Source organism: Nicotiana tabacum, unplaced genomic scaffold (genome assembly GCF_000715075.1).
Source record: "Nicotiana tabacum cultivar K326 unplaced genomic scaffold, ASM71507v2 Un00229, whole genome shotgun sequence".
NCBI classification, from domain to species: Eukaryota; Viridiplantae; Streptophyta; class Magnoliopsida; order Solanales; family Solanaceae; genus Nicotiana; species Nicotiana tabacum.
This window is the reverse complement of record NW_027438467.1, coordinates 12305-37668: the sequence shown is the minus strand read 5'-3', so window position 1 is coordinate 37668 and position 25364 is coordinate 12305. Positions and strand designations below refer to the sequence as shown.

General features: G+C 38.5%; 1 pseudogene; it reads right to left on the bottom strand.

The window, feature by feature from the left end:
• Nucleotides 1-24918, bottom strand: part of LOC107773492 (lysine histidine transporter-like 2) — a 35115-nt pseudogene extending 10197 nt beyond the window's left edge.
• Nucleotides 24919-25364: the final 446 nt, after the last annotated feature.

Genomic DNA, 25364 nt, shown 5'->3' with positions numbered 1-25364 from the left:
GCACTTGAGTTGTCCATGCGGATTATAGAGCTTGGGCTGAAGGAGCCCCTCCGGAGTCTGCACATCCAAAGTGAGCGCAGGTGCGTATTGAATGCGAGTGCTGAGTGATTGGGAGGACTAAGTGGATTGATACTCTGAGAGTATGCATATGGTTGTTCACTATGTTGTACTACATTCGACATGCGCACTTGACATACAAGCATATAGATGCATTTTTTCTCATGTTGTACAGTATCACGTCATGCATGAATTCTCATACACATTGGCATCTAGGCATATAAATGTACTTTTCCTCATGCCATTTGAGAATGAAACATTTACCTGTTGAAATGTTTTGGAAGGAAAATCATGATTTTACAAACCTTCTCATATTTTGGTACTTTCGGTAATAGATTTGGGTTTTTATTGTTATACTTGAAAAGCATGTCTATTTTCTGAAACCGTGAACGAGATGAACATTATATTTCTGAGTTATTTTTTGTACCACTTTTATCATATTGTTATGAGATGTTATTGGCTATTGGTGTTGGACTTTGACATGTGTTCCAGCTCGTCACTACTTTCAACCTAAGGTTAGGTTTGTTACTTATTGAGTACATGGGGTCGGTTGTACTCATACTACACTTCTGCACCTTGCGTGCATATATTGGATGTTGATGTTGCTGTGATTGATGGGAGCGGGATTTAAAAACGTACATGCGTTCCGATTGTAGCTGCTTCTTGTTCATGATAGCCATATATTTATAAAAAAATTGTTTGTGTATATTTCAAACGGATGATGTGTTTATTTCATACCAGCTTGGTAAATTCTAATCTTAGAAGCTCATGATTTATACTACCAGTCCTTAGGGAATGTATAAGATTCAGATATTTTCTTTCACTTAATTGTCTTATTAAATTTTATGGAATTTTATGGTTATTATTTGGCTTACCTAGCGAGTTGGGTTAGGTGTCATCACGACTAGTTGAATTTTTGATCGTGACAAGGAGGTATCAGAGCTCTAGGTTCATAGGTTCTACAAGTCATGAGCAAGTGTCTAGTAGAGACTTGCGGATCGGTATGATGACATCCATACTTATATTCGAGAGGCTACAGGGAATTTAGGATAATTTCCCATCTTTTCTTTCCTTATCGTGCGGAATTGATTCAGTTTGAAACATAACTCTTTGAATTCCCTCCACGCATCCGTGTGCGCATGTAAGCGCTCGGTATCGGCTGGTGATTCCATGGATAAGGTGCAAGTTGTCATTTCTGGGTGCTGATGATGGGCCAATCTGGAGGACTTGAGGCCGGGTTTTGACTGTAGCTCGAGCATGTAGATTTTGGCTGTGTGGGCACGGTCTTTTGGGAACTTATGTGATCTATAGCATCCCTATGAGTGGAATTTATGACTCGATGAGTGGCCGGATGGCTATATGATGAGCATGATGTGATTGCGGAATGTGTTCAGATGGTTTGATTATGACGAGAATAGTTTGCGTGGGATGTAAGAAGGACTATGGGGTGCTAGATTGTTGTCTTGATGTGACACATAGCCTCAAGTTATGAGTGTGTTGAAGGATTTTTCATGTTGATTAATTGTGGAGTGAAGTAGATTTTCATGTCTTGTTGTGAGTTCAGACTCAGGAAGATTCAGTGATAGTGTAGTAATCGTGGCTGCGAAAGGGTATAGATGTCAATTTTAGGCTAAGCAGTTGGGTTATCTCCTGCGGAGTAATCTACGGAGGTGTGATCCTTATAATGTTGTGTGGAGAGTTTTCTTTCTACCAACGGGGTATATGTGTTAAGATTTGAATTTGAATTTGGTTGAGAAAGTTGACCTAATCGTCATGTGGATGTATGTGAGCTTAGTGGATTATTTGAGGTACTATATGGTTTGTGTTATGTGAGCTTTTGAAGGATTTAGTTGAATCTTCCTGCGGTATTATGGCAGTAATAGAGTATGGGTTTGGCGAGTTATCAGATGTTCTATTCTATGGCATTGAGTTAAGTGGGGGAGTTTGCTATCAACGATTTGATTGCATGGTTACGTGTAGTATTGGTTTTGGTCTGAAGCATACTTGTGGATCGGTTATGACTTGCAGAGGTTGAGATGAAGGATGACTTGAGTAAAGGAATTTCTGGATACGGGTTATGTTACACCTTATGGGTATATGGAAATCATGGAATGATTGAGTGGTTATTCGTGAAAGATGTAGTGCGCATGCAGTAGGAAATTGCTCGGTTTCTTAAAGGTGTGGATTACTTCTTTGGATGTTTTTGTTCTAATGGGGCACATGTGGTTCGACCCGTTTGGCCGGTACAATTGTGATTTGAGTAGAGTGGATGACTCTCGAGAAGGTTCTAATGGGTTCAAGATTTATGTGTAGCAATTGTGAATTTTGCGGATTTGTATATGGCTAGAATGTGAGATTTAAGTTGGATGGTGTCAAGGCTTCTGGCATTTCTATATTATTATGGATTCTACATTTCAGCATCAGTAAGGTGAAGGAAATAGTTTTGGATTTACAGAAGGTCTCTTTAGAGTGGATGTCTCGGTTGTGGCACTTTTGGGGTGCTTAAGAGGGAATACAACGGCTTATGGGCCTTAGGATGGTGTTGTTTTATTTTAGGATCTCGCGGGGTGAGTTTTGGTTAAGGATCGTGGTGTTCTGGCAATAAGAAGTGTCACCTTGAGGGTAATTCAGAAGGAACTCAGAGGAATAGTACAACTTGATATTAGGTTGGAGCAGCAAGGCAATAAATACAATTGGTTCCTTGGGGTATTTATGATGTGGTGAGTCTCTACAGGTGTTTTGTGGCAATACTCTTGGGTTTGGAGACCTGCATGGCTTGGTTGAGTTAGAGGGATTCGGTTCTGATGGCTTGGTTGCGTGTTAATGGGTTTCAAAGAGTTTCGATGGTTGCTACCATGGTTTGAGATGGATATTTCCTACCGGCGTGAGGAGCATGTTGCGAGTTGTGATTTTCTCCTGGATGAGATCTAATAGAAGGTTTCTGGCTAATTGAGTATGTAGTTTTCTTGTGACTCAGAATTGATTATGAGACTCTCGTACTTTTCATATTCATGATAGATGCGGTATGTTGTGGGAATTAAAATTTGAGTGTGCAAGGTCACAGTTTAGATTTGAAAGGAAGGGCATGAATTCTTAGACAACATGGGCGGTTTCAGATGACTAGATGAATGATATTACCACTTGGTATTTCCTGAGAAGAGCGTACATTTCAGAAAGTGCACTAAGTGTTGACGTACAAATACTTCATTGGTATTGCGGTACTCACATGGTTGATCGGCTGCTGATATTCAGATTTTGTTATGTGGCACGAAAGAATTTTAGAAGTATTCCTCGTGGGATGATCGTGTATGAGAGATGTGTTAGACCTTCGGGCGGTGGAGTTGGGATAAGATATGGTGATTCATGTATTCTACAGATTCGGAGACCAAGAGTTCTCATAAGCTGATCTATTTGTGGTTGTGGACTGTGAAAACGTGGCCAAAGCTATCCAGATGATAGTATATGTTATGGTTAGGTCATTATGGACTTTCAGAGGATTATTTAACTATTTGTGGATGACCATAGTTGATTTGGGGCCCATTGGTAGGACCAACGAGGATTTGTATTCTACATCGGGTCATGTTGGTCGACTACATACTGCTATTGTTAGGGGATGTGCCATTCAGTTAGAGTGGAGCTTATTCGTGCTCTGATATGATCTATGTGTTACTTTTCTATGCCACTAGGGGTTTGGATTTGTTGTTTATATGCACACATAGTGCGGTCGGAGGTCTATTTGATGCCACTAGTGTTACTTTACCATTTGGAATTGTTTTCTTGGGCTTTATTTGATGTATTTGAGTTCCTTTTGGCTAGTTTTGAGCCGTTCGGAGGTCGGTACGCGTGGGATGGCATTTTTGGAGCATTGCTTGGCTTACTCGGTATTGGATTTGGCTTGTTCGAGGTAAGTAACACTTCTAAACTTAGTTTTGAGGGTATAAAATTCTGAATTACGTGTTATGTGATTTATTTGGAGGTGACGCACATGCTAGGTGACGGGCGTATGGGCGCGTACCGTAAAAATTGAGACTGAGTCGATTCCGTAGAGCTGTGTAGTTAATTAACTTGTATTTTTCCCAGTATTTGTCATGTGTTAGATAAAATGAGCTGTGACTCATGTTAGAAATCATGCTTAGGCAAATGCTGGTATTATCGGGACCCACTGATGTCATTTCTGCTGTCGAATTATATTTTTAAATTATAATTTCGTACTCAATCATATACATTCATTGCATATCATATCTCAGTCCCTGTTGTTATTAATTGTTGATACATCACATCATCATTTTGGGCTAGGTTCATGACATAGTGAGCCCGGGAGACTGGAGAGATTGATGACTGAGTGAGGTCGAGGGCCTGATTGTGAGGTTATTGATACTATAACACGTGAGTTGTCCGTGCGGATCCAGATATTGATACTATAGCACGTGAGTTGTCCGTGCTATTTGCTCTGCATCTCCCGCTCGGTTTCCCAAGTAGCTTCCTCAACTGGCTGACCTCTCCACTGCACCTTCATCGAAGTTATGTCCTTTGACCTAAACTTTCGAACCTATCGATCCAAAATGGTCATCGGTTCCACATCATAAGTCAGATCACCATCCAACTGAACTGTGCCGAAATCCAAAACATGAGACGGATCGCCGACATACTTTCGGAGCATAGAAACATGAAATACTGGATGCACACTCGACAAACTACGTGGCAAGGCAAGCTTGTAAGCCACCTCTCCAATCCTATAAAGTACTTCAAATGGCCTAATATATCCAGGGCTCAACTTGCCCTTCTTCCCGAACCTCATAACACCCTTCATGGGTGAAACCTTGAGTAGAACCTTCTCCCCAACCATGTAAGAAACATCACGGACCTTCCTGTCGGCATAACTCTTATGTCTAAACCGCGCCGTGCGAAGCCGATCCTGAATCAATTTAACCTTATCCAAAGCATCTTGAACCAAGTCAGTACCCAATAGCCTAGTCTCAACCATCTCAAACCAACCCACAGGAGATCTACACCGTCTCTCATACAAAGCCTCATATGGAGCCATCTGAAGACTCGACTGGTAGATGTTGTTGTAGGCAAACTCCACGAGCGGCAGAAACTGATTCCATGAACCCCCAAAATCAATGACACAAGCGCGTAGCATGTCTTCCAATATCTAAATAGTGCGCTCGGACTGTCCGACCTTCTGAGGGTGAAACGTCAACTCAACCTGGATACCCAACTCTCGCTACACGTCTCTCCAAACCTGTGTGCCTCGATATGAAATGATGGACACTGGCATGCCGTGGAGGAGAACAATCTCTCGGATGTAAATCGCAGCCAACCGCTCCAAAGAATAAGTAGTCCCAACAGGAATGAAGTGTGCAGACTTGGTTAGCCGATCCACAATCACCCAAATAACATCGAACTTTCTCGAAGTTCGTGGGAGGCCAACTACAAAATCCATGGTGATCCGCTCCCATTTCCACTCTGGAATCTCTAACTTCTGAAGCAATCCGCCCGGTCTCTGCTGCTCATACTTCACCTACTGACAGCTGAGGCACCGAGCTACAAACCCCACACAAACTGTGGGCCTCCTCAAGAATCAACTCATGTAGCCCATCCACATTAGACACAGAAATCCGACCTTGCATCCTCAATAATCCATCATCCCCAATAGTAACATCTCTGGCATCACCATGCTGAACCGTGTCCTTAAGGACAAGTAAATGGTAATCATCATACTGACGCTCTCTGATGCGATCATATAAGGAAGACCGAGAAACTACACAAGCTAGAACCCGACTGGTATACGAAACATCTAATCTCACGAACTGGTTGGCCAAGGCCTGAACATCAACTGCAAAAGGTCTCTCACCAACATGAATGAATGCAAGGCTACCCATACTCACCGACTTTCTACTCAAGGCATCGGTAACCACATTGTCCTTCTCGAGATAATCCAGAATAGTGATATCATAGTCCTTTAGTAGCTCCAACCATCTCCGCTGCCTCAAATTTAGATCCTTCTGTTTGAACAAGTGCTGGAGACACCGATGATCTATAAACACCTCACAAGACACACCGTAGAGATAATGCCTCCAAATCTTCAATGGATGAACAATGGCAGCTAACTCCAAATCGTGGACATGGTAGTTCTTCTCATGGGGCTTCAACTGATGCGAAGCATAAGCAATCACTCTACGCTCTAGCATCAAAACACATACAATACTGATCCGAGAAGCATAACAATACACTGTATAAGAGCCTGAAGCTGAAGGTAAAACTAGAATTGGAGTTGTAGTCAAGGCGATCTTTAGCTTTTGAAAGCTCTCCTCACACTCATCCGGCCACTTGAAAACAGCACCCTTTTGGGTCAATTTGGTCAAAGGCAATGCGATAGACGAGAAGCCCTCCATGAAACGACGATAATAACTGACCAAGCTGAGAAAGCTCCGAATCTCTATAGCTGAGAATGGTCTGGGCCAACTCTGAACCGCCTCTATCTTCTTCGGATCCACCTGAATACCTTCACTGGACACCACATGCCCCAAGAACGCCACTGAACTAAGCCAAAACTCACATTTGGAGAACTTAGCATAAAGCTTCTCCTCCCTCAACCGCTGCAACACAATCCTTAAATGCTGGGCATGTTCCTCTTGGCTACGATAGTACACCAAGATATCATCAATGAACACTATGACAAACGAGTCGAGATAAGGCTGAAATACACTATTCATCAGATGAATGAATGTTACCAGGGCGTTGGTCAGCCCAAAAGACATCAGGGGGAACTCATAATGACCATAACGAGTCCTGAATATTGACTTTAGAATATTCGAGTCCTGAATCTTCAACTGGTGATACCTAGACCTCAAGTCAATCTTAGAGAACACCCTCGCTCCCTAAAGCTGGTCAAATAGATCATCAATGCATGACAAATAATACTTGTTCTTGATTGTAACTTTGTTGGGGTCGAATTCAAATTTCGGAAGTTGGAGTAATTCCGTAATGTCATTTGTGACTTGTGTGCAAAATTTTGGGTCAATCGGACCCGTTTTGATAAGTTTCGTCGTCGTTTGTAGAAGTTGAATTTTCTTAGTTTCAATAGGCTTGAATTGGGGTGTGATTCGTGTTTTTGAAGTTGTTTGATGTGATTTGAGGGCTCAACTAAGTTTGTATGAGGTTTTAGGACTTGTTGGTATATTTGGTTGAGGTCCCCGGGGCCTCGGGTTGATTTCGGATGGTTAACGGATCAAAAGTTGAAGTTGGACCTCTACTGGTGTAACCGCACCTGTGGAGCTTTGATCGCAGGTGCGTGCTGGCTTGCGGAGGTGCGAGTTGGAGGGGAGTGTGCAGGGGGTCGCATGTGCGAGGAGTTTTCAGCACCTGCGTGGCCGCATGTGCGAGGAGTTTTCAGCACCTGTGTGGCCGCATGTGCGGTGAGAAGTGCGCAGAAGCGGAAGGCGCACAGGTGCGATAGTGAGTTCCGCATCTGTGTGACCGCAGATGCGGCAGGGGAACCGCAAAAGCAAAACTGGGCAGATGGGCTTGGTCGGCAGAGGCGGCATGGGTTCTCGCAGAAGCGAGTACACAGAAGCGGAGTGAGGGACCGCAGGAGCGGAATGAGCCACAGATGCGTGTGTGATGTCACTTCTACGACTCCACAGAAGCGGAAGTGCTGGGCAGATTATTAAAACAAGGGTTCGCGAGGCAAGATTCGAGGCATTCAGAGGCCGTTTCGCGAGGCAAGAGTGTGTTGGAGTAGAGATTTGCTTGGATTGAGGTAAGTAACAGTTCTAAATTTGGTTCTGAGGGTACGAAACCCCGTATTATGTGTCATGTATTTGGTTTTGAGGTGACACACATGCTAGGTGACGGGCGTGTGGGTGTGCACCGTAAGAATTGTGACTTGGTCAAATTTCATGGAACTGTGTAATTGAGTAATCTGTTGTTGTCTGTACATTCTCCATATATTAGAGAAATTGAACCACAAATCATGTTAGCAATCATGTTTAGACTATGTGTTGGCACTGTAGGGACCCATAGAGGTCGTGTACATATTGAATTATCTGCTAAATTGTTGTTTTGTACTCAGTCACAATTATACTCGTATATTACATCTCAGTGTCTATTGTTCATCATTGATGCATCATATTATTGCTGTTTGGGCTGCTTATCTTGATTTCTGAGAGCCTGAGAGACTGGAGAGGTTGATGACTGAGTGAGGCCGAGGGCCTGATTATGAGGATGTTTATGGGATTGGGTTGCATGCTGAAACATGTTTCACTGAGGTATGCCATGATTGACTTGTTATAGCGCTTGGGCTGAAAGGGCCCCTCCGGAGTCTGTACACATCCCTAGTGAGCGCATGTACCTACTGAGTGCCGAGTGCCGGGTGCTGAGTGATTGAGAGAAATGAGTGACTGTGAGGAAAGAGTGAATGTGAGGTTGGAGTGAATGGGAGGACTGAGTGACTGTTGCTTTGAAAGGATGCATTGACTTCATTATTTTTGCACTTCACCTGTCATATATCACTGTCTTGAAATTTCTGAGAGATATTATTTTCTATTTTAGTTGAACTTGACATGAATTTACTGTTTTGGTCTTAATTGTCAAACTTGAAAGCATGCCTACCTCCTTATGTTGAAATTACTGTAATTGGACTATAACTGTGAAGCTCGTCACTACTTTCAGTTCTTTATTTAGTATTGTTACTTACTGAGTTGGTTGTACTCACGCTACATCCTACACTTCGTGTGCAGATCCACGTATTTCCGGACACGGTGGGTGTTGATTCTATCACACGGTTGATCTTTTGGAGATTCCAAGGTAGCTGCCCGGCGTTTCACAGACCTTGTCACTCCATTCCTATCTTTCCGTTTATTGTATTTAATTTCAGACTATAATAGACAGTATATTCTAGACTTGTGATGTATAGATGCTCATGTACTCTGTGACACCCCGATAGTTGGGAACTTCCGGGTTATGTTTTGGGTTTCTATCCCTGTTTTATTAAAACTTTTATTATTTAAACTGCTTTAATTCATTTCTGTTAAAGGTGTTGGAATTATTTTGAAAGAACGGCTTGCCTAGTACCACGATAGGCGCCATCACAACAGGTTAGAATTTTGGGTCGTGATATGATACAATTAAGAAAATTGGGATTCTAATCCCTTCTGTTTGTAGTTGTTGTACTAGACACAGGAGGAAACAATGTCCCATATATTCAGAGATAGCCAAATTGCTAGACAGGTTTGGTTCTTCAAACGTAATTATTTTTTGGGGTTTGATTTAGCACTGGTCATCTAAGACAAACCATCATGAATTGGTGGTTAGCTAAAGAAAGAAATGGAGTTCACTCAGTGTTACTCCAATGTATACCGTCTATGATTTGTTGGAAAATATGGTTGAACAGATATGCAGCAAGGTTTGATAATAAATCCATGTCAGGGTGGCATATCATCATCTCAAAGTGCTTAACATTAATCCTTAATTGTCAGTTTCCTACTCTAAAACTTTCACAACTCTGGATCGACAAGTGTAAGTATGTGGAGAAGTTACAATTTTCTATTCACTCCCAGGCTATTAAATAGAACAAACCCGATAGGGGTTGGGTAAAATTGAATGTTGATGGATGCAACAAAGGTAATCTTGGTTCAGCAGGAGGAGGGGATATCATAAGTGATCATCATGGCAACATGATGAAGGCTTTTGCAGAATTCTATGGCCAGTTTAATAGAAGCTAAGGCATTATTGTATGGTATTAAGTTTATGTAGTAATTCTGATTTTTTGAAAGTTCATGTGGAATCTTATTCAATGTTTACTGTCAACATGATTAATAGAAAGATGGTACCTTCTTGGCAAATCAAATATATTATTGAGCATATTTAATTTGGGAGGTAACTACGACTGGAGATTTTAAGTTTACACACGCATTTAGAGAAGGCAACATGGTCGCAGATCTACTTGCGAACCTAGGAGTAAACTCACATAATTGTGCTATCTTCAATGAAGTTGTTTCACTGCATAGAAATATTAGGGCTTCAATGAAGTTAGAACAAGATGATTTACCAAATTTTCGATTCGAGCCCAAAAGAAATTATTTTATTGTTAATGATGATATCTCTTGACAGTGCATTGCTTAGAGTACCTATGACTAGATTGTATGTAGTTATGTATGATATGAACTATCCAACTTGTAAAAAGGTTTCCTTAACTCTCAAAGAATTCCTTTGTGATCAACGACAAACTAGATTGGGTTCCACCAATCTACACTTTGTAATTGAGGTCAAGGTTTATATCCTCCTTCGTGTAATTGTGATTTTTGGAATACGCATGTTGGAGTCTTGCCTAACTCCTCTATCCCTGTGATGGAACTTTGATTAGAAAAACAGTTCAATTGTCCAAAAATTATAATTCAAAATTTAGCAAACTTTCATATATAAAAGCTCTTCTGAAACTGAAAGAATTATCCTAAAATTCTGCATCTATGCCTTACAATAAACAGGTAGGATATAGCACATAATTTAACATCTAAAAACTCAGATTGGCCGTATCGATCAGGTGTAGAAGCGATAAGTCTTGGCAGATGGGAGATGTTAGAGTCAAAAGTACACCCACTATAATGCAAAGATGCAACATAATGAGAAAAAGAAAATAAGAGATAGGGGTAAGTAGGGAAAAAGCTTGCACGAAACGTTGCATGTACAAAATTATATTAATTTATCACAATTAATTTATATATTGATGTGAGAATCTATATTTATTAACAATGATAAGATGCTATATCTTATGCAAAAGACACTTGTTATGTACTTATTGCTTTGATGCATATCATCGAGTGTATAAAAAGTTTTTCCCTAAATAATTTGTATAGACATCGCTATTTATATCAAATCAATAAATATGTACGTAAGATATTTGTTTTTCATAAATACATTTTTAACTTAACTATGGTGAAGTTATATGCACTCTCATTTTAATTTTTAATCGTTGAGTTTTATTGATTAGTTTGATGTAAACACCGAGTGTAAGTAAATTTCATAATTATATTTACAAGTTCTGGTAAACTTACCCAGTTCATACACCATGACAAGCCAAACCGTCTGGGCTTTTTTATAATAAGCCAGATGATGCATGGAAGCTGTAGGTAGAAATTAAAAACATAGTAAATGTTAAATATGTTTGTCATATGAGTATTATATAGTCATAGTTTCTGATTTAATGAAGTGAAAATTTAATGAGTTATCTATGAAATATACTTATATAATATGAGGTTGGTGCCAGAGCAAAACCTCCAATGAATCCCATCAAACCACCAAAGAATGGTATTGTCATGCCCACAACCAATGTAAATGCTACAATAACAGAAGACCATAGCAAGAATATAAAAAATACATAGAAAAGAGCAATTAAACAACTTTTTCAGTTTATTTTCTAATTGTGCAAAAATATTTTCTAATAAACAAGTAAATAACTTACCAACAAAAACCGTACGCACACAAACACGTAGAAGAGTGGAAGGATTATATTTCAATGACTTCACAGCGTATGCCTCTATCATATCAAACACTGGCATTGCATAAACCTGAAATGTAAATTAAGTAATATACAACAGATTAATTAGGTAAATTACTAACATCTAAGTTGCTCATAATATATTATCAATTGAGGCACATCAAAGACTTAAAGAGTTTATACAGTTGAAGTAGGTTTCCTCAATTACATATAAAGGATTAAATTTATATATATGCACTGTGTAAATTTTTTATTATACTAACTATTTTAGTCTACTAAAACAAGTTATGTACTCTTTTTTTAGGTTAACATATTTTATTTGTACTGAGTAGTTACTTGTTATTATTGTAGACAGTGGCAGAGACATCCCTTAGTATGGGGTGTCTGACACGGGTTAATTTGCAGCGAACTTTTCTATTTAGCATATATGAAAATCGACACCATTTTGAAGGTGCATCTTCTGTTGAAGGAATTGTAGCTACATTTCCTAATGCACTCAGAAACTAACTTCTCTCTCACTTTTTCCTAATTCCTTTAGTGACACAGTCCATGCTATTTATATAGGTGATAGCCATAAAACCTAAATCTAGTAGTAATGACCTAAATATATCCTAATCCTTTTAGATATATGCAATATGTAAAGGTTTTATGTTTTTAAGGAAAATAAACTACTTTCTATACTTACTCTGTACCCAACAATATTTGGAATTTTTTAAAAAGTGAAGTCCTATCCAAATGCTGAAATATATGTGGATATAAATAAATAACATCATATCTTTGTTAAAATTACTGCATTATATGCAAATTATTGAGAATAATTCCTTATGTGTCTCACAGGCTTTTTTGCTAATTGATCGAACAATAGAAACGGTGATGATATTCACAATTTAAACCAATTCTACTAAAAGAAATAACGAATTTATGTGTTTTTACTTTTTATCATGCACTAATATTATACACCATTGATTTCTGAAGATTTACATTTCTTTAGTTGTTTTTTTCCTTTTTCTTTTCTACTGGTGAACCGGAAAAAAAAAAAAAGAAGCACACTGATATTTCACGTTGAAAAATTAAAATACAAAATTCAGTAAAGACGCAAAAGAAGTGATTTTTTTTTTTTGGAAATTTTACCTCTTATTGCAAAGCTTTATACCCTATTTATTATAAATAAAAACCCTTTAAAATATTATTTTCTATAGCGGACATGGTCTGTTCATAGCTGAATTGATTTTGAATGTTGACATGGAAGAGGTGATCAAGCCCAGCTATGCCTTATAAAAAATACAAGCGGTCGTTGCAAATATATTCTGGCTAATAAGTCCGAAGTCGAATCCCATAAGGAATTAACCTATCAACCATAGTTGCTAGACCCGCACAAATTCACCCAATCAATCTTCAGAAATATTTGAATAAGAATTTGGATGTTTATTAACTAAATATTACATAATGAAAATGCACTAACAAATGACTAACTACGAACGGTTTGTAAACAAGAATTGGAAAGATCTAAGGTTGTGATTTTTCCTATTGTCGGAATCTTTTCCGCTACGTTTTCTATAAATTCGCCTAAGTCTTCTCTATCGATCATGAGCACTATAACTGTCGTAACTCTCTCCCGAATAATTACCACAATTTACTAGACATATTCTGCCGAATTACGCTAGCTGGCATTAAGTACGGCTCACTCAGATCGCACCAAGGTTTCATTATCTCTAATCCCACCTTTAAACCCTTCGTATTGATCCCTCATATACGTTAGGAGTGAAGTTGTTCAACAACTACCTAAATATGCACTCTCTCCCGAGTAATAAATACTAAATAGGCACAGCTAATTGAGGGCCCTTCAATCAACCACATGAATAGTATAGTTGAACAAATAGAGAAAATACTACGGCAAATTTATATTAACGTAACAAGAAAATTATCCTTCAATAGGTTCCATCAAAATCCTAGATTAGGAATTTTAGCTACTCATACTCATAGTAACAATATCCCAAATATTTTGAATAATTAAAGTACAAGTACAGATGAAAGGATATAGAAATCGATGATTCTAATTCCCAACAGGTGATTCCACAAGCTATTCTTGCCTCCGATTGCAAAAGTCCCCCAAAATGGCATTTTTAGGTCTATTTATATGTGTAGAAAAGACCTAAACATGTAGGCAAAGTCCTAGTCAAACCCAGAGACGAAATAAGTCTTCAAAACTCGGACTGTGAGTGCCCAGACCTGGCCTCGCGAGGCCTAACGCCTGGTGTACCTCGCCCCAAGCCTGGCGTCGCCAGGTATAAAGCCTGGTCTATCTCGCTCCTGCCTCACCTCGCCAGGTCTATCACCTGGCCTTAGCCTGGTGTCGCCAGGTATAAGGCCTGCACTAGGCCTGGCTTCGCCAGGCATAACGCTTAGTGTACCTGGCTTCGTCGGCTTCTCCTTTTCAACTCCTCCCGAGCACGCTTTCGACTTTTAAGTATCCTTTTTTCTCTACTTTCATCTCCAATTCACCTACACACATAAAATGGCGTTCATTACGAGTAAATAAAGTGTAATTTATCATTAAAGCATATAAAATGCAAGGCGAATAGTGTGCTAAACCATGAATTATAGCCACACATCAATACCGCACACTAAAACATTGCTCGTCCTCGAGCAATCAGACCAACTTATAGACACAACCTCACTAAGCAATTCCCTTAACTCCTTGCACCAAGAATATTGAAAATAGTCTAAGCACCACGGTGTAATATCCTCGCCTCAAGATTTGACTCATACACCATGACTTATTCACAAATTACTTACTTAGTCTAACATGGAGGTCAATGACATTACCTTTCCTTTATGAATCACGTGCCCTCACCCAACAAAGAGCTCAGTTCCACACACGATGAATTTTAAGAACGTAGGAACTCAAGATAGGAAAAAATTCACTCGCTCTCAGAAATAACATTCATATGCCACAAATGATGCACCATAGGCTTGCCCGTAGTGTAATACTCTATTAATCGAGCTTATTTAGTCTAAGATCAAATAGGACTTTGATTGGTTGTAATGTACGCTGCGGGTCGGGTAGGATATATTTGGATATGTGAGTGACTACACCTCCCTAAGCACTTTAATACATATACTTTAACATTTCAGCCCATACTTATGTCAAACCAAAACTCCACCTTCACATCAATGTATATTACCTCATACTTCTTTAAGCACAATTACATTAAGAGTCACCACTTATCTAAGAATATTCTTTTTCATAGCAATACAACTATTTTTGTCTTTTTTTTTCATTTTTTTTTTCAATTCAAGCGGCTCTTAATTTTTCAAAACAATGCACCTTTCTTCTTATTTCATTAGTTCCACTCAAAAGCCAAACCAACCATCCCACTCTTTTACTTTTACAAAGTTCATAAAAATTCAAGTGCTCATTAGAGGTGAAACGGTTCAAATAGATGGTTAATTCAAATAATTGGGTAAGGCTTGTAATGTGGTTGCCAAAGAAACATGATTACAGGCTCAAAGGGGTTAACTACGTTACATAACTTTTAGGTGGGTAAACTATATATATCTGGCTTAACAAAGAAACGTCTATATTACTTCTCAGAATGAACAAGACTACTATTTCGCTTTGCACACATACAAGGCAAGTTCTAGATATCAAATGCAATGCACAGAATACCTACAAAACTCTCACACACAAGGCACATAACTCACTCAGGATTGGTTTCATCGCGACACTCCAGTCAAAGCAATTTAAGCAAAATTAGGAATCTACGATTTAAGGTATTTATGCTAGAGTCAAAAACCGAGCCTAAGCGTCACGACCATAGTCATAACTATTCTTAAGGTATAACAAAGCTAAGAGATATTGCTACAATTAAATGCATAGCTTCGTGGTTCCTACTCCTAAAAATAAAAACTAACTACACTCGGTTCAACTAAAAGCTCTTGGAAAAGAACCGCGGCCCAAAGAAAAACCAAGGGAGAATTACTACATTATCTAAAACAAATCTTCTTATTTTTTCTCTTGACTTACTTCCCTCAGAAAACTATCTAGGAGATCCATCATCGGGAAGAGTCCAGTTATCTTTTTTTAATAACTAAACAAATAACAAAAATAAATCACTAAACCAAATTCTTAAAACAAATAACTAAAATAAGTATCTAACAAAAACGACACTTACTAAAACAATAAAACAAACAACTAGAAGTAATTTCTACGAGTCCCCACCCCACACTTAGATCATGCATTGTCCTCAGTGCATACACAAATTGACAAAACAAGAAAAATGAGTAGGGTGCAAAGAAACTCCCTGATCAAATTGCGTCTTCATCCTCTGAGGCTCTCCACTCTTCATCATGTGCTTCCTCCTCCTCATCATCATCGTGCTCATCATATGACTGCTCCGGCTCGACCTAAGGCTGCTCAGGAGTGTTGATATCCTTATCATCGGGGAGTCTGTAGCCATCACCTATCCCAACCAGCTGCTGGCCATGAGCGTTGAGCGGGTACCACTGCTCCAATAAGGTCCTCTCCTCAGATGTGGTTGGTTGACCTCGTATCCTTAGCTGCAAATTCATTATCCCAAAGAGATGGGCCATAAAACTATCATCCCGAGCATTGCGTTCGGTACTTGTCAAAGATATCTTGATTACGGGAATAATTTAATTCTGACTTCTTGTGCTAGTACAATTTGTATGTATTGAACGGACCAAGTAGGGATAAGTATTTTATACTGACTTAATAAAATAACTTCTCTAGCCACTAAACGTACTTATACTCTTAATCTTGATATAATTGTTATTGGTTGTGTATATTATTTATTGTTTTGATTTATTAAAAGGCGAGATTTGTTTGTGGGTCAATATACCTGGTAAATTGGACAATGATGATATATATTGGCGAAATAATAGTTAGTTGAAGGAATCCATATCTTGGTCTAGAGATAGATGATACACCGTTATGAAAGCTTATAAGTTTTCATGTGTAAACCCTGCAAGTGAATTTTGTATCCGTCACATGATACAAGTTAAGCAAAAGTCTAAAGAAAATAATAAATTAATTAAATTGTCAGTAATTTAATTTATTTGATTAGTATCTGAATCTTAACACGGGGAGCTAAATAAGGTTTAATGAAAGAATTTCAAAATTGAACTGAGAAGTGCAGTTACGAATTTTTAGTGGAATAATTCGTAATTTATTATCGCAGTATTAATTCGAATATTTTGAATTAAGTCCATAATAAGAAGTCTCATTAATTAGATATTGTGGTCCCTGTTGTGCCTGAAGAATTAGGAATTAAAAAAAATTATATTTCTTAGTGGAAAAGGAAGACCCAACAGGTTTAGAAAAATATTTTAAACCCTAAAACCTGTGGCTATATTAAGAGGTCTTATTCCATAAGGAGGAAATATTTTTACTACATGGTTTTCCAAGGAGAAATTCGCCCACACGAATTTTGCTAATTTCGGGCGTTATTCGGGTCACACAACAAAAGACTGTGGACTTGGAAGATGACTTGAAGGCTCTTTTTGCGATAGCGGTCACGCTTCAAGAGATATGTTTGAGTAAAATCAGTGATTATGTGTTGTCTATATTATATGCAAGTGATCTTGGCTATTTGCTTCCGCTGTTCATACTTGTTTTTCATCAGTTGGTATCAGAGCCTGCTTGCGTCTAACTAGATAACATGATGTATATTTGTATATGTGGTCTGATTATTACTTTACTATTACTACTATATATAAGCGGCTAAGGCTGTACAACATATCAATCCTGAATTGTACAAAATGCATTGTGTATTATACTTTTATTTGAGCCTATCTTATTAGCGAATTGACATGTGTACCGCACCTTTACTTTACCAAAACCACGTGTACTTTACTATTCCAGATACAAACTCTCCGATTATCCATCTCACCACTCCAATTCTCTCTCCTCAATTCCTCTTTGTGATTTTCTACTTGCTTCGCTATTTCAAGAATTCAAGATATAATCTTTTTGTTTTGGTAAGTTTTTCAATTATTGTGGGCTTCTCTGGATCTCTATGTTGGAGTTTTCTCCGCTTTCAATGTTCAGAATTCTTTCATGAGTTTTATCCGTTTTTGCTTTTACCTTCTGCTTGCAATAATCTTCTAGTATGGTAACTTTTCTCTCTTGGTTCTTTCTCTTGCACCGTGTTCTGGTTTCACTTCTAATTTTATCTGAAAGTTTGTCCATATTTGATTCAATTTTTTTGTGCATAATTTATTGCCTAGATTTGCTACATGCATGTATGGAATTCTATATGATTTTGATATATATGTTTGGCAAGAAATACTTAGGTGAGTTTTCTGTTATTAAAATTTTTGGTTGTGTTTAGATTTTGGTTGTGTAAAATGGCAATTTGGTGTAAATGTTTTGTTCTTTTGGAGTGGGTACACTACAACAAATATGAGCTACCACGATATTTAATTAATGACTTTATAATAAATGTCGGAAAAAAGATAATTTATCGACATTTATTAGAAAATGTTACAAAAATACTGACATTTAATTAAAAATGACAAAAATGACATTTAGTTAGTGACATTTATAATAAATTTTAACAAATTACTATTTTTCCTTCCTTGGTAAAAAAGAAAACTACTACTTACTTACTAATTTCAAAAGAGAAATTGTTTTGCAAAACTTCCCCCCAAAATTTCCCTCTGAAAATCTCCCAAGAAAAAACCTTACTCCCTGCGATATCCCTCTCTCAGAAGTCATAACATTGTTCATTTCCCCCTCCCCAATTTCTCTATCTCATCTAAATCCCCCCTCCCCCCCCCCAACCGTAAACCTCAAGCGCCTTCAGGAATAGCAGTATGAATGTATCCTAGTGTACTCTCTTCTTGCTTAATGTATCACTCTCTCAAAAGTCAAAACATTGTGTACTGTCCTCTTTATTCTTGCTAGGTGACGGGCGTGTGGGCACGCACCATAGAAATTGAGACTCAGTCGATTCCATAGAGTTGTGTAGTCGATTAACTTGTATTCTTCCAAGTATTTGTCATGTGTTAGAGAAACTGAGTTGTGACTCATGTTAGAAATTATGCTTAGGCAAATGCTCGTATTATTGGGACTCACTGAGGTCATTTCTGATGTCGAATTATATTTTTAAATTATAATTCCGTACTCAGTCATATACATTCATTGCATATCATATCTCAGTCCCTGTTGTTAATTGTTGATACATCACATATCATGACATAGTAAGCCCGAGAGACTGGAGAGATTGATGACTGAGTGAGGCCGAGGGCCTGATTGTGCGGTTATTGATACTATAGCACGTGAGTTGTCTGAGCGGATCCAGATATTGATACTATAGCACGTGAGTTGTCTGTGCGGATCCAGATATTGATACTATAGCACATGAGTTGTCCATGCGGATTATAGAGCTTGGGCTGAAGGAGCCCCTCCGGAGTCTGCACATCCAAAGTGAGCGCAGGTGCCTATTGAATGCGAGTGCCAAGTGATTGGGAGGACTAAGTGGATTGATACTCTGAGAGTATGCATATGGTTGTTCACTATGTTGTACTACATTCGGCATCCGCATTTGACATACAAGCATATAGATGCATTTTTTCTCATATTGTACGGTATCACGTCATGAATGAATTCTCATACACATTGGCATCTAGGCATATAAATGTACTTTTCCTCATGCCATTTGAGAATGAAACATTTACCTGTTGAAATATTTTGGAAGGAAAATCATGATTTTACAAACCTTCTCATATTTTGGTACTTTCGGTAAAAAATTTGGGTTTTCATTGTTATACTTGTAAAGCATTTCTATTTTCTGAAACCGTGAACGAGATGAACATTATATTTCTGAGTTATTTTTTGTACCACTTTTATTATATTGTTATGAGATGTTATTGGCTATTGGTGTTGGACTTTGACATGTGTTCCAGCTCGTCACTACTTTCAACCTAAGGTTAGGTTTGATACTTATTGAGTACATGGGGTCGGTTGTACTCATACTACACTTCTGCACCTTGCGTGCAGATATTGGATGTTGATGTTGCTGTGATCGATGGGAGCGGGATTTAAAAATGTACATGCATTCCGATTGTAGCTGCTTCTTGTTCATGATAGCCATATATTTATAAAAAACTATTTATGTACATTTCAAACAGATGATGAATTTATTTCATACCAGCTTGGTAAATTCTAATCTTAGAAGCTCATGATTTATACTACCAGTCCTTAGGGAATGTATAAGATTCAGATATTTTCTTTCACTTAATTGTCTTATTAAATTTCATGGAATTGGATAGTTGTTATTTGGCTTACCTAGCGAGTTGGGTTAGGTGTCATCACGACTAGTTGAATTTTGGGTCGTGACAAGTAGGTATCAGAGCTCTAGGTTCATAGGTTCTACAAGTCATGAGCAAGTTTCTAGTAGAGTCTTGTAGATGGGAATGATGACATCCATACCTATATTCAAGAGGCTACAGGGAATTTAGGATAATTTTTCATCTTTCTTTCCTTATCGTGTGGAATTGATTCAGTTTGAAACATAACTCTTTGAATTCCCTCCACGCATTCGTGTGCGCATGTAAGCGCTCGGTATCGGCTGGTGATTCCATGGATGAGGTGCAAGTTGTCATTTCTGGGTGCTGATGATGGGCCAATCTGGAGGACTTGAGGCCGGGTTTTGACTGTAGCTCGAGCATGTAGATTTCGGCTGTGTGGGCACGATCTTTTGGGAATTTATGTGATCGATAGCGTCCCTATGAGTGGAATATGTGACTCGATGAGTGGCCGGATGGCTATATGATGAGCATGATGTGATTGCGGAATGTGTTCAGATGGTTTGATTGTGACGAGAATAGTTTGCCTGGGATGTAAGAAGGACTATGGGGTGCTAGATTGCTGTCTTGATGTGACACATAGCCTCAATTTATGAGTGTGTTGAAAGATTTTTCGTATTGATTAATTGTGGAGTGAAGTAGATTTTCATGTCTTGTTATGAGTTCAGACTCAGGAAGATTCAGTGATGGTGTAGTAATCGTGGTTGCGAAAGGGTATAGATGTCAATATTAGGCTAAGCAGGTGGGTTATCTTCTGCGGAGTAATCTACGGAGGTGTGATCCTTATAATATTGTGTGGAGAGTTTTCTTTCTACCAACGGGGTATATGTGTTAAGATTTGAATTTGAATTTGGTTGAGAAAGTTGACCTGATCATCATGTGGATGTATGTGAGCTTAGTGGATTATTTGAGGTACTATATGGTTTGTGTTAGCTTTTGAAGGATTTAGTTGAATCTTCCTGCGGTATTATGGCAGTAATAGAGTATGGGTTTGGTGAGTTATCAGATGTTCTATTCTATGGCATTGAGTTAAGTGGGGGAGTTTGCTATCAACGATTTGATTGCATGGTTACGTGTAGTATTGGTTTTGGTCTGAAGCATACTTGTGGATCGGTTATGACATGTAGAGGTTGAGATGAAGGATGACTCGAGTAAAGGAATTTTTGGATATGGGTTATGTTACACCTTATGGGTATATGGAAATCATGGAATGATTGAGTCGTTATTCGTGAAAGATGTAGTGCGCATGCAGTAGGAAATTGCTCGATTTCTTAAAGGTGTGGATTATTTCTTTGGGTGTTCTGTTCTAATGGGGCACATGTCGTTCGACCCGTTTGGCCGGTACAATTGAGATTTGAGTAGAGTGGATGACTCTCGAGAAGGTTCTAATGGGTTCAAGATTTATATGTAGCAATTGAGAATTTTGCGGATTTGTATATGGCTAGAATGTGAGATTTAAGTTGGATGGTGTCGAGGCTTGTGGCATTTCTATATTATTATGGATTCTACATTTCAGCATCAGTAAGGTGAAGGAAATAGTTTTGGATTTACAGAAGTTCTCTTTAGAGTGGCTGTCTCGGTTGTGGCACTTTTGGGGTGCTTAAGAGGGAATACAACGGCTTATGGGCCTTAGGATGGTGTTGTTTTATTTTAGGATCTCGCGGGGTGAGTTTTGGTTAAGGATCGTGGTGTTCTGGCAATAAGAAGTGTCACCTTGAGGGTAATTCAGAAGGAACTCAGAGGAATAGTACAACTTGATATTAGGTTGGAGAAGCAAGGCAATAAATACAATTGGTTCCTTGGGGTATTTATGATGTGGTGAGTCTCTACAGGTGTTTCGTGGCAATACTCTTGGGTTTGGAGACCTGCATGGCTTGGTTGAGTTAGAGGGATTCGGTTCTGATGGCTTGGTTGCGTGTTAATGGGTTTCAAAGAGTTTCGATGGTTGCTACCACGGTTTGAGATGGATATTTCCTACCGGCGTGAGGAGCATGTTGCGTGTTGTGATTTTCTCCTGGATGAGATCCAATAGAAGGTTTCTGGCTAATTGAGTATGTAGTTTGCTTGTGACTCAGAATTGATTATGAGACTCTCGTACTTTTCATATTCATGATAGATGCGGTATGTTGTGGGGAATTAAAATTTGAGTGTGCAAGGTCACAGTTTAGTTTTGAAAGGAAGGGCATGAATTCTTAGACAACATGGGCGGTTTCAGATAACTAGATGGATGATATTACCACTTGGTATTTCCTGAGGAGAGCGTACATTTTAGAAAGTGCACTAAGTGTTGACGTACGGATACTTCATTGGTATTGCGGTACTCACATGGTTGATCGGCTGCTGATATTCAGATTTTGTTATGTGGCACGGAAGAATTTTAGAAGTATTCCTCGTGGGATGATCGTGTATGAGAGATGTGTTAGACATTTGGGCGGTGGAGTTGGGATAAGATATGGTGATTCGTGTATTCTACGGATTCGGAGACCAGGAGTTCTCATAAGCAGATCTATTTGTTGTTGTGGACTGTGAAAACGTGGCCAAAGCTATCCAGATGATAGTGCGGTCCTATTTGGGCCTTATAGCAGAATTCGAGCAGAATGGTTATTGGGGTTCAGAATGGTTGATTATGCTTTAGTTATGGCCTTTGTCCGGTTATGATGTATGGTGCTGTTTTCTTCTCGGTGGTTGCGGTCATGCACATTTGTTACTAGGCGTCAAATTGCACGTAGTTGTTGATTTTGAGCATGGTGGCTTGAGGTATTTCATATAGACCAGTGTTTTGATGGGGTCACGCATGTTGAGATATGATCCTTTGTGTTAGATTCGTGCATCTTGGTACTACTATGTATGATGTCTTTGTAGCATTGCGGTTGTTGTGGTACTTGTTGAAGATGTGGGATGGTTTTCTTGTTTGAGTCATTTTCCATTTATGGTACATTTGAGTTGTTGCTTATTGTGCACGGATTGCACAGGTCGTGATTCTAGGTAGTATTGGTGTGGCATGTCGATAGGATAATTGGGCCTGATAAAGTGAGGTCATTGGACCTAGAATGGGTGCCATCAGATTTGTTTGCAGTATATTTGGAATGTTAATATCGCTGATCGGCTTAGAAATTGGCTATAGTTCTTGTCAAAGGAGAGGGAGCTCCATGGATTGTTGATCTGATGAGTGGTTATGAGTTTCTGCGTGCTTATTTCATCGTCGACAGTGTACGAAGGTTTTTGAATGAGGTTTTGTTTGAAATGAGGTTATTATCGGTAATGAGTTGTTTTGAGTAGCAATTGTGATCGGAAGTAATTTCTATTAGTATTTGAGTTATGTGGTATATCATGTGATTTTGTTCTAGTTTATGGTTATGATTTGATGCGAGATTCGGGACTTATAGAAAATTTCGGATGTTGGAAATTGGATTATGTGGTTTACGGGCTTAGGTTGAAGTAATGATCTTAAGTTATGTTGGGTTGTCAGGACTATATGGAATAGGGTGACGTGGGTTCACCCCCGGGTATGTGCAGGGTAAGGTTACACGGAGGATTGATAACTTTGGAACGATTCTTGGCACGTTCGAGGACAAACGTATGTTTAAGTGGGGGAGGATGTAATGACCCGACCGCAGAAGCGGCATGTGGCACAGAAGCAAAAATTGTTTGGCGCACCTGCCCGTGCGCAGAAGAGGAAAATGTCCGCAAGTGCGAAAGGGACAGTTTTCATGGGGCTTCGCAGAGGTGAGATTTTATCCGTAGAAGCGGAGGTCGTAGATGCAACATTTTGACCTCATATGCGAAAACCGCTAGGCAGAAGCTATAAAAATTGAGGTTTTGGTTCTTTTATCATATTTTGAGATTTGGGACTCGGATTGTGGCGACTTTTGAAGCAATTCTCATCACAAGGACTGGGGTAAGTGTTCTACACTTGGTTTTCATTATATTCTATGAATCTATCTTCGTTTTTGGTAATTGCTTTGTGAATTTAAAGAGGAATTTGGGGGGGTTTGCCTAAAGTTTCATAATGTGAATTTTTGAGTTCTGAACATCGATTTGGAGCCGTATTTGAGTAAAACTAGTATGGTTGGACTCGTAATTGAATGAGTTATCAGATTTTGTAAGTTTCATCTGGTTCCGAGGTGCGGGCCTGGGTTGACCTTTTGGCTGATTTTGGGCTTTTGATTAAGGATTCGACCTTTACCATTTGGAATTATTTTCTTGGGCTTTATTTGATGTATTTGAGTTCCTTTTGGCTAGTTTTGAGCCGTTCGGAGGTCGGTACGCGTGGGATAGCATTTTTGAAGCATCGCCTGGCTTACTCGGTATTGGATTTGGCTTGTTCGAGGTAAGTAACACTTCTAAACTTAGTGTTGAGGGTATAAAACTCTGAATGACGTGTTATGTGATTTGTTTGGAGGTGACGCACATGCTAGGTGACGGGTGTATGGGCGCGCACCGTAAAAATTGAGACTGAGTCTATTTCGTTGAGCTGTGTAGTTAATTAACTTGTATTTTTTCCAGTATTTATCATGTGTTAGAGAAACTGAGCTGTGACTCATGTTAGAAATCATGCTTAGGCAAATGCTGGTATAATTAGGACCCACTGAGGTCATTTCTGCTGTCGAATTATATTTTTAAATTATAATTTCATACTCAGTCATATACATTAATTGCATATCATATCTCAGTCCCTGTTGTTAATTGTTGATAATGAAGTAAGTGAGTTTGATAGGTTTGGCATTTGGGAAAAGAATTTCTTGGAATTTTTTCAAGGATTTGCCACCAGTGACCATGTAAATAATGCAAGTGCTAACTTCAACTATAATTTGTTGGGGTACAACAATCCAGAGACCAAGTTTATCACCAAAAGCATATTGGCCAAGCTCATGGTACCTGTCGAATCTCTTGCCTGGTATCATTTCATGCATCTCCACCATTTGCCAGATTGTGTAGAATGTTATAATCCATGACAGTAACGTTACCGTTACACCAGCTCCCCTGCAACATTTATTACAATTTAATACAATAATTAGATGAATGTGGTATCACTTGTAAATTTTAATTTGATCTTTCAGACAACAAATTTGTATAACAAGCTATAATTACCAAAATTAAAAAAGAAACAAAAGGAGATATCTTAGAATATATGTATGTCGACAGTAACTTTGGGGACATCCGATAAAAAGGTATGTCAACTTAATTACCACAAATTTATTCATTATGTCAATAGTCGAAAGGAAAAAAAAACTATATCATTAACTCAGAAGATATGCGCGCATGGATGCGGTAAAATTAATTGCATTGAGTGTTTGCATCAAATTATATTAACTAATTAACATGGTTAAATGACTTAATAAAATAATAATAATAATAATAATATATATATATATATATATATATATATATATATATATATATATATATATATATATATTAATTAATAATGATCAAGTGAGAAAAGTCTATATGCACAAACATATCATGCATCTAT